The sequence below is a fragment of the Rattus norvegicus genome, chromosome 17 (assembly GCF_021556685.1).
Source record: "Rattus norvegicus strain SHRSP/BbbUtx chromosome 17, alternate assembly SHRSP_T2T, whole genome shotgun sequence".
Taxonomy (NCBI): domain Eukaryota; kingdom Metazoa; phylum Chordata; class Mammalia; order Rodentia; family Muridae; genus Rattus; species Rattus norvegicus.
Genome location: NC_141550.1, coordinates 74,951,305 through 74,962,500, shown reverse-complemented (window position 1 = coordinate 74,962,500; position 11,196 = coordinate 74,951,305). Strand labels below are relative to the sequence as shown.

Genomic DNA, 11,196 nt, shown 5'->3' with positions numbered 1-11,196 from the left:
TACAGTCTGTTTTGATGAAGGCCTTTTACAGCATATAATAAAATGGGTTCATTACTCATTTTTCTCTTGTTATCATCCACTTGCTCTAGCTCTTGGTACTGCCGACAGTGGACATTGGGCCCCAGTAGCCAGAACCTCACTGAGTGCAATTGATGATGATGTTTAATACTCTAAAGCATGCAGACCTGGAAATGCTTTTCCCTGACCCTTAACCTGGGCTGAGTCTTGCTCACTAACTCCATTTTATTTCCTCCTGTAAAATGGGGACTTCCTCTCTTCTCTTCCACATAGCATCTCCCTCCCATTCTGTAATGCCCTATTCAGCGAGCTTTTAAATACTTTTCCCTACACACTGGGAAGTGTGGGGATAGGGGGTGGCTAAGGAGGAAGGGAGAGTTTATGGACCTAAGTATAATATTGCTAGAAACTGGGGTTGGGGATTTAGCTCAGTGGTAGAGCGCTTGCCTAGCAAGCGCAAGGCCCTGGGTTCGGTCCCCAGCTCTGGAAAAAAAGAAAAAGGAAAAAAGAAAAAGAAGAAAAAAATATTGCTAGAAACACTGGACAGTCACTAAAAACCTCCCTTAGAGATTCCCTTCAGATGCTATGTTCAGGCGCTATTGTTTTTCGACGGCTGTCAATAGTTACGTTACAATCTAATCCAAAGAAACGTGGGTGACAGCTCCAAACCATGTCTATTTATTGCATGAATTGTGGCCTTTCAACAGATTACTCCCTCCAGGTAAATTGCAGCCCCCTCATTATAATATTATATCTTGATCCCTCGATGTAGCACATGACAGCTAACATCCTTGAATTCCAGAGAAGTTGTCTTAGGAAATAAAGAACACTGCCTTGATGGTTTAAGTTCATGTCCCTTCATAAGCAAAGAATTTAAAATTTTATTTATAAGAAGCACAGGGTTTTCTCTCTGAAACAGAAAGCTATTTATAAATTGCACAGTCCCCATCGGCTGGTAATGCTCCTAGCCCAAGCACAAGGGGAATCCCCCGTCTACAACTCCCCATCCCTGAGTAACTCATGGAAGTTCTTTGCGGCACCACTTCCCTGTGGGATAAATGAGTGTGCTTCTAGCTCACCAAAGGACTCTACTAGATACTCATACAGATCAGATTCTATGACTCTACTCACTGTCATATGATGTGCACTTTTTCATTCTTACTTTTTCGTTTTAAAGATTTATTTTATTTATATGAGTAGACTGTAGCTATTTTCAGACACACTAGAAGAGGGCATTGGATCCCGTTACAGATGGTTGTGAGCCACGCTGGGAATTGAACTCAGGACCTCTGGAAGAGCAGCCAGTGCTCTTAACCACTGAGCCATCTCTCCAGCACCCCCCCCCCTTTTGTCTTTTTTGTTGCCGGGTGTTATGGAAAAAGCCCATCCATCGTTGGTGGTTGAATGAATAAGAAACTTAATGTTTGGTTCTAAGAGAAACACTGTCCCATTCGGGGTGATTTATTAATACTAGAGGTAGTCAAGGGGTAGATTAATATCAAAAAACCCTTCCTATGGCATTTCTGTAAATGATCACATGTAATTGAGAAAAAAATGGAACAAGAAATATCTCTGGGGTCCACCTCACCTCAGTCTTTCAAATGAATTTGTTTTATTTTGTTTTGTGAGGAGAGCTGAGCTTTAGAAAAATGTGGTCAGGATTTAAAATGATTGAGGCACCACTTCCTCCGAAAGTTGGTTTCCTGGGTCAAAAAGTTACCCTAGCTCCGATTTTCACCCTCGGATATATTGACATGGAAGAAACTGCTTCTAGAAAGGAGGACAGATGAGCATCGAGTGGCTCAGCATAGACGTCGGGGAGCGTGAGGATTTTGAGCATCCTATAGAAACATCGCCAACTTTGAAAGCAATTCAGTTGGGTCTGGTGGATGTTTTAACAGCCCTGAGAGCAACTGTTGTGGAAAGCAGAAAAGGGAAGAAGAAGGGATAGGAGTGATTGTTGGGAAAGTTGGTCATGTGCTCTAGGTGAGACTCCTCCCACTGCCTTCATTCATTCTCCTGACCACCTAATCTGCTCACGCCCCTCTAGGCCACCCGGGACCCTAGCAATACTACACGCTCTTCTTGTTTCTCTGCTCCACCCGTCTTTTGAAACCTGCCTGCCCCATGACTGTCTGGTCAGCCCAACCAGACGATAACAAACTTCTACTGTTCCATCCCTCAGTCTCACGAGTTAGCCTGCATTCCAGTCAGTCTGCTCCTAACGGGAACCTGCAGGGTCTAGTTTGGCCTGCTTGTTCTTATCTTGAACAGGATTGGGGTAGCAACTGCTCAGCCTAGTGAGGACAAACTAGCCCAGAGGAGTTGTTAAGTGCTGCTCAAGACTACATAGCTAGTTGGGGACCAGAATTTTCTAACTTCTAGGTTATTTGGTTTAATTTTCATTCAAGTATATATTATGCTGTCTCCTTCCAACTTACTATGTTACTTCTCTCTACACGGCCAGCCCCTCGCTTTCACTTCAACATTCAGGCCATCCATTCATTTCCACTCCATTCACTTCCACTATTGTAGGTTTCCATAGAAAACCTGGGGTGCACAAAGGAGAGAAGCCATGTTATTTCTCTTACTGAGACTGCATTCGTTTGCCTAATATGATTATCTCCAGTTGAATCCACACAAATGACATGACTCCATTTTTCCTTGTGAGGAGCTAGAATTTGACTCTTAAACTCTTGTATTCTGTTAGTTAGCGGCTTGATGCACACCTATGCACAAGAATCTTTCCAAATCAAAAATTCAGAGTCTTAAAGCCAGACTCCACGCAGCACAGAAACACATACTGGTTAGACCTTTGCTCAAAGTGCCCGCCTCATCAACTCTCTGTGTGTCGGGTTTTGACGATGCCAGCGACCTAGCTCATGGGTGTGGGATGCGGTTATACTGCTGTTGCTATGACTTGTAGTTAGGGGGAAAATGCTTCTGTGAACAAATATATAATAAACCCAAAACATACCAATAATCAAGAATTGGAAAAAAGGAATCTGACCTTCAAGAACTTGCTTCCAAGTTAACAAATGTCATCCTTTAATTGAGGGAGGTCATTTTCTTGTCACTTCTATTTAGCCAGCTTATCTTCCTGAGAAAATGGGAGGGATTAGGATGGTACTAGCCTGACCAATAAATATTAGATGACAGTCTTTTTTTAAAATATATACTTATTTACTTTATTTATATGAGTACACTGCAGCTGTCTTCAGCCACACCAGAAGAGGGCATCAGATCTCATTACAGATGGTTGTGAGCCACCATGTGGTTGCTGGGAATTGAACTCAGGTCCTCTGGAAGAGCAGTCAGTGCTCTTAACCGCTGAGCCATCTCTCCAGCCCCTAGATGACAGTCTTAGGAGAACATTGAGAAACTGAAATTGTGTGTGTGTGTGTGTGTGTGTGTGTGTGTGTGTGTGTGTGTGCGCGCGCGTGCGCATGCGTGCGCTTGTGCGTGTTCTTGAGCTGGTTAATGTCGTGTCACTGCTGGATATCTCGGCTTCTCCCTTTGCTTCTTTGATGTTAGCATCTCCACTTCGATAGCTGGAGAAAGGGAATAGGTGGCCATGTATGGTGCACCCTCCCTTCATGGTTGGACTTGAAGATATCATGACCTTGGTCATCAAGAAGATGAGTATTTGGGGTTGGGGATTTGGCTCAGTGGTAGAGCGCTTGCCTAGGAAGTGCAAGGTCCTGGGTTTGGTCCCCAGCTCTGAAAAAAAAAAAAAGAAGATAAGTCTTTGATGAGGTGTGCTGCTTTGGATAAATGGTTAACCCCCACTCACTGTGTTTCTAGAACCATATAAATGCAGATAACGTCTATCTCTCCTGCTTTGGAGGAGAAAGTTAGGATGGTTGTTGCCCCTGTAGCCTCCACGAAGAGACAAGAACAATGTAGTAGGTTTTCAGCATGCTTGGCTTCCTTCTTTTGAAATCCAACAGAAGAGAGACAAATGTTTACTAGACCCCGCATGTAAACACATGCCATACAATCTTTGGAGGTGTCCCAAAACATCCTGTAGACCAAAGTGTAGCCATCCACAGCCAGTAAGTACACTAGCTCACTCAATAGGGAACTTTGGAGATGAACCGTTTTTCTTTGTGATGTCCTAACCAAGCGGTCTCGTGGAAAAGAGAAGACTGGCTTTTTTTTTTTTTTTAACTTGAGCATTGCCGGGGGTGTGGGAACAAAACAGAATGGATAGGAAATCAAAAGAAACTAAAAACAACCAGATCACAAAGCCGCTGTATTTAGAGTGTTCAAATTCAGGAACCAAAATATTTTAGGAATTGCTTGTTTCACTTTTGAACGAGAAGAGTTATTTGTGAAACACTTGGGACCTGTTTCTACCATAGCAAGACTAAGCTTGCAACACTCCATTTGGCCCTGGGGTTTCCATGCCGGCTGCTGGATACTTTCAACGGGGAAAGCATTTGTCCTCTCCTCAAACACACATTTCTGTCTCCTCGCAGCACGCATCCCCCCTCGTGCTTCTCTCACCGAGTGCACTGATTTCTCTTTGTTTATGCTAATGTAATAACCTGTCCCCTGGGAGAGCCACTAAACATAACCTTAACTAGTCAACAACATAATCAATTATTTTCACTGGTGGGGAACGGCTTGTTTACTTAATCTCTCTTTTAAAAACAGTCATTTCTAGAAAGGCATTTAATACCTTGGTTATTTTGACAGCATCAGGAAACTCCATTGTTAATCAGAAACATGTTCACTCAAACAGACGTACGCACAAGCAACAGCCGAGATCTGTCAGCTGGATTGACTTTTACAGCATAAAGCTGCAAAAACATTTTATAAGAGGGACAAGCCGTTTAGGGTCTGGGAAACTCTCACTGAATGACAAAGCTTACTCCAGACGCGTCCAAAGGCAGAGGCGCATGTTAAATATCCAAATTCCTCTTAATACACTCATTTTGTAGGGAAAAAAATGTCATAACTAACAAATTTGTCCAAACAATAAAACATTGAGCTCTGAATCATGAAGTGTATCGGGCTGATTTATTTTGACAGGTGCCATTTAGTTTTAATGATTCAAATAACACTTTGTAGGGGATCCTAAAAGAGTCTGCCGCGTGCTATTTATGTGTGCAGTAATAAAACCTTGACCGTATGAATTTTATTGTGTCTTAGTGGTTAAATCGTCATTAAGGACTTGTTCTTTAGGTAGGTATAACAGGGAAATGGTACCATGCCTATCTCCCTACCCATGTTAAAAATGACATTTATTTATTGTGTGTGCGCTCATGTATGTGCATGAGTATGTGCACATGTGCGGAAGTCAGAGAACTAAGTAGAGCCGGTTCAGTTTCTGCCACGCTCAGCAAATTCGTCAGCAAAGTGTCCTTTCTGGTTGAGCCATCTCATTGGCCCCGATTTGAGATTTTTTTTTTTTAAATTACACCACTTATTTCACTTTCTTTTTGAACGTGGAACACTGAGAATTTACGCAATGTGCAATTATCCAACTTCTGGCGCCAAGTTTTTTTGGCGTGACTGTCACAGCCACAGAGCCTGATGCGTTGTTTTCCCAAACTGAAACATGAAGAGAATTAACATCTGGAAGGAACTTTAAGATCTCCTACTAAAAGAGCTCTTCGTGAAAGGCAATGATATATATACCTTGTAGGTGGAAGGGCAGACTGTAGATTTCAAATACTACAGAAGGTACTGAAAATTTAAAAAAAAAAAAAAAGAAAAAGAAAGCAAAGGGCTATAAACATCTCCAGAGAGACACATATCACCAGATAGACTGTAATGCAGTAACTTTGCAAACGTAGTAAAAAGACACCGGGAGAAGCTGTAGCGGCTTAAGGGCTGCTTCATTGGCTTTGATTGTTCAGTTGAGAAGAGGAGCCTTAATGGAGAAATTGCCTAGAAAGTGTCGGACCTTGGGCATGTCTGTGGCAGACTGTCTTGATTATTCATTCAAGTCAGAGGGTCTAGCCTACTGTGGGCAGTGCCATCCTTAGGCAGGGGGTCCTAGCTTACTGTGGGCAGTACCATCCCTAGGCGGGGGGGGGGTCCTAACCTACTGTGGGCAGTACCATCCTTAGGTGGGGAGGTCCTAGCACACTGTGGGCAGTACCATTCCTAGGCGGGGAGTACTAGCCTACTGTGGGCAGTACCATCCCTAGGCGGGAGGTCCTAGCCTACTGTGGGCAGTACCATCCCTAGGCGGGGGTCCTAGCCTACTGTGGGCAGTACCATCCCTAGGCCAGAGGTCCTGGCCTACTGTGGGCAGTACCATCCCTAGGCGGGGGTCCTAGCCTACTGTGGGCAGTACCATCCCTAGACCAGAGGTCCTGGCCTACTGTGGGCAGTACCATCCCTAGGCGGGGGTCCTGGGTTGTGTCAGAGACGGTAAGCATCAGCCTATAAGTCAGCCAGAGAGCAAACCAACAGCAACACTCCTCCACAGGTTCTGCTTCAAGCTTCTGCTTTTGTTCATGTTCTGAGTTCCCTCAGTGATGGACTGTGACCTGGAAGGGTGAGCCAAATAAACCTTCTCCTTCCCTAGTTGCTTTTGTTCATAGTATTTAGCACAGCAATGGGAAGCGAACTAGGATGGGGCCTAGGTCATCAGCAAAGCCCCATACAAACTCCAAGCCATGTAAGATCCTGAAAACCAATTAAGAGTAGCCCCCGGTAAGTTGTCGCCTACATTGTGAGGACCCCGGCAATCACTACGACTTTTGGGGAAACTCACACTGTCTCCTTGCCTCTGATGCCACGTCTACATCTCGTTTCTGATGCTTACTTGATTCTCAATTCAGAGTACCCTGTTCTGGCCTCCCTTATAGGACTGAGCAGCCGGGCAGTTGAGTAAGGTCTGTGAAGTCCTTTCTCCATGACCCCCCCTATCTTTGGTTAGCAGAGAGCTACTCCACCTGCTTCACTTACAGAGAAACTTCGATTTCCACGGAACCTCAGTTCCTTGACATCAGTTGTGTTTGGTTAAGTCTTGCTCACGAAATGACATGGCATTTTTAGAAAACCACATTTTTTTTTTACAACCCACTTAGTGAAGAAAGCACCTAGCTCCCTGAAGGTATTGGGCAATATTGTGCTCCACGCTACACAAGAACAAATCACCAAAGCAAGCGGCTGACTCGGTCTGTTCCTCATCTCTGTGATAAAATGTCTGACGGAAAAGGCTTGGTGTCAAAAGAGCTAGGAGATTCTGATCTGCCCTAAAGATTGGAACATATCACTCCACTGTCCTCTCTCTTAAGGGTTACTTTCTCTGGGTCTGTCAATCACTTGACCATCCCCTGGAAAACTGATTCATCACCTCACGCCACACTAAAGAGAGGGGAGGAATAATTATGCCCTTAATTACATAATGCTTTTCCTTCTAGGCAATCCTTCACTTGGTGCTGTGGATTATGAACTGATGCCACCTCTCTGGGTCCTGACTTATAGAAGCGCCATTTTCCTTTTGCACCTTTTCCGTCTTTTTCTTTTGGCTACTTACTTCTCAAAGCTCCAGTGTGTTTTCTCTGGCGCTTCGGGCTTTCTCGTTCTCTTTTTAAAGCTACTCCACTTTTATCATGTGACTGCTTGCTGCTCTCCATTGAGAAATATGCCAGCCTACCTGGACCAGCAAGGTTTTCCCTCCATCCTCCTCCTCCAGACAGCTTTTTTGAGGTTATGCTTTCATGCCGTGTGTTTTTCTCGCCAGCCCTAATAAAACTGTCCTCGAGCTTTTTCTGACTCTGTTTTAATTTTTAAAAAACAATCATCTTTTTTATATCTATGAGTGTTTTGCCTGAATGACTGTATGGGCATCACGAATACCTCGAAGAAGGTGTCAGATTCCCGGAACCTCAGTTACAGTGTGTGGCTGCTGGGAACCGAACCAGAGCCGCAAGTGCTCTTAACTGCTGAGCTAACTTTCCAGCCTCCCCACCCCCAACCCCTGCCCCAGGTTGTTTTTAAATCATTGCATTAGAAATTTAAAACTCGCAGTCAATTCGGCAGGTAAACAGGGACAGAGGAGTTGGTGAGAGAGTGTGAGGAGAAGCGCTCCAAGAGCACTAGTTATATCTTTTGCACAGGACTATGTTAAGAAAGAGACTCATACTTGTTGTCGTACTCAGTGGGAAAGCTAAGACTCTCCATCGAAATCCTCCTATAAATTCAGGCTATTGGAATTAGGTGTTGTCTTCAAACTCTTCCTTCGCTTAAATGAATAAATGCCCCAGTTTTTAGTTAGTTCAGCTATTGTGTGCTTGAACTGCCTTTTGCTATTCAAGAAATGATTTCCATCTTTAATCTGTTAATCTAAATACTAATTAATCATTAGCCCCTCCCAAGACCTTACAATTGAGGTCAGAAAAGTTTATAGAATCCGTGGTTGCTAAGCACCCCCCCCTCCAGATTCAAACACAAATGCTTTATCCCGCCAAAAGCAAAAAGAATCCCTAATAAATATCTGGCTGATTTGAAGTGTTTGGCAAAATCAATTGAGGAATTAAAATGACGGATAATCACACTGTGGAGTTAAGATGTTACATTAACATTCATATTTTTAGAAGAGGATTGCATTTTAAATATGGCAATAATTATCGTATCATAGAGGAGACAGCCTATATATTTTTTTAATCGAGGTTGCACCTGAGGACTTCAGGGGAGGGGAACCCTGATGCTGGGAGAATTATCCCCAGTGAGGGACTTTACATGCTGCCCAAGAGAGGCTAAGTGTTTTTAGGGGTCAGGACATAGGAGCCGCTTACATGGAAATCGAACTAACTTCATTTCAGCAGCAGCCTTAGCTTTTACTAACAACCACAGAGCAAGCATGTTCAGCTGCCAGTGTCCCATAGTCAATGCTCATAGTCTGAAACATTGTCACATTGGTCCATTCCTAGCCTTCTGCTCAGACTTTGTATTACTGTCTGTAATTAAAAAACAAACAAACAAACAAACAAACAGACCCCACCTTTGTGCTTTTTACAAATTTTAACAAACCTGTATGTTTGGTTCTTTCAAAAACACTAGGTTTTATTCCCACCTATAAAACAGAGGGACTGAAGTGGAACACGGGTTTCCTAAGCTGTAGCTTGCATATGTGCTGCCCTGGGATCTTGTTTAGCTGCAAGTCAGAGTTCGGGGTGTCTGTGAGGTCAGTTTTCCCACTTTCTAAAGTGATGCTTGGGGTGCTGAAGTGAGGCGTTTGGGGCAATGGCTGGTTGTATATTTCCTTTAATCTCTCTAAGAAACATCTTCGGATGACCCAGGGATTCCTGTTCCCATACTGCATTGCTTGAGTTGTTCCAGGAGCTGAGGTGTTACTCCCCATCATGCCTCTTCTCCTCTCCCCGGAAAGAGTCCGGCTTAGGTTTTGTTTTTAAAAGCTTCTCTATAGTGAAGTTCCGGCTAACAGACGGCACCATCAAGTTTCGAGAAAAGCTACAGGCTTGGAAAAGGAGTGAGATAGGTCAGTGGGTAACGAAATTTGTCATACAGGCCTGAGTTTGATCCCTGGAATTCACATAAAGGCAGAAGGAAGAGGGGTGACTCCAAGAAGTTATCTTCTGACCTCCACGTGTATGATATTCCCTAGCCTGCCCTCCAATGCATCATGTGCATGCGCACAGGAATAGGGAGTGAAAAATAAAAGAAAGGGATGAAGGAACAAACAGATAACGAATAAATAAGTGATATTCTCAGGCCTTTTTTTCCTGGATTTCTCTCCAGCCACGGTTCTGTGATGCATTCTGTCTGTCTGTCGTCTTTCTCTATGTGTGTTTGTGGGAATGCCAAAGGACAACTTTAGATATAATTCTTCCAAACCCTTTTAAAAAAAACTTGCAAATTCATTACATTTTTTTAGAGACCGAATGTGTCTCTTTCCCGAGATTCAAAGGAGCAGGCTATCTGGTTGGAATTACATTAAACAAATACCACCTCCCCCCAAATATACATATTTGCATGTATGTATATATATCATAGGAATCATAGATTCTAGGGATTATACTCAGGACCTTATGCTTGCAAGGCAAGTACTTTACTGACTGAGGTACCTCTTCAGTCTCCCTGCTTTTTAATTGTCTTAAATATTTTGTTAACACTCCATTAATGAGAATATTCACTGTATTTCCTTCCAGCCTCCTGGACTGCTAGATGGTCAGAGAAAAGGCGGAGATCTGGCACTGTTAGCTCATCGGGAGATGTTGAGATAACTGAGGTACGGCCTCAGAGAAAGAGTAAAGTGCTACGTTTGTTCTCACTCATCCACCCCAAAATACTTAAGTTCAAAGACCAGGCAACCCCTTGGTCTTCAAGTTACTTGTCCTGTCTGTGCTCTGGTTTCCCTGCCCGTCAAGGAGATTAAGTGGCCTCGTTCCAGTCAACGGCTGAGACACCTGGTGCATGGGGAGTGAGTAGCATGTGAGGACCCGCTTGCATCGCTGTTAAAGCGACGGCTTCTAGATCTCGTCTCAGATTGTGTCTGCATTTGTTTGTCTATGAAACGTACACATACTCCCTGCTTGCTGTATAGAAAGTGTATTTTGAGTCATAACCCCTAACATCAATAAAAACTTATTTTTTATAAAATCTTGGTAACTTACACATATTAATTTTTTTTAATTGTAAAGCCTGAAGCCACTATGGAGAACACAAGATTGTGTTGAATCTATTGTGTCATCAAAAATATATTGTCTAAGGCTGAGCTAGAGCTCTGTGGTAGGGTCTTCTCAGGATATTCAAGGCCCTAAGTTTCATCCCCGGCTTTGAAAGGGTGGAGGAGAGAGAGAGGGGAGGAGGAGTTGGAGGAGGAGGACACTTTGGCATAGTAGCACATGCCTGTAATTCCAGCCCTTGGAAATTAGTCAGGACAATCAGGAGGAAGTGCAAAGCCAGGCTGAGGCAGGCCAGGCTGAGGCAGGCCAGGCTGAGGCAGGCCAGGCTGAGGCAGGCCAGGCTGAGGCAGGCCAGGCTGAGGCAGGCCAGGCAGAGGGGAGAAAGGATTTGTTTTTATATAAGTGTGTGCTTTCCTTCATGGCTCATGCTCCCAGCACTCGGGAGGCGTAGACTGAAGCATCATGAGTTCGAGGCTACCCTGGGCTACATACCAAGTTGCGGTTCAGGCTAGGATACCTAGGTAGGGCTATTTTCGAAACAAACAAACGAACATGTGATGAGCGG

At 43.9% G+C, this 11,196-nt stretch overlaps 1 long non-coding RNA gene across 2 annotated transcripts in view; it reads left to right on the top strand.

The window, feature by feature from the left end:
- Positions 1-10,601, top strand: part of LOC148000277 (uncharacterized) — an 82,935-nt gene extending 72,334 nt beyond the window's left edge. Inside the window, exon 6 of one of the 2 annotated variants that reach the window (XR_015642039.1) lies at positions 10,155-10,601. This is a non-coding gene — a long non-coding RNA (uncharacterized LOC148000277). The remainder of the gene's footprint in view (positions 1-10,154) is intronic. The other variant, XR_015642040.1, reaches the window with a different exon arrangement.
- The last annotated feature ends 595 nt before the right edge of the window (positions 10,602-11,196 follow it).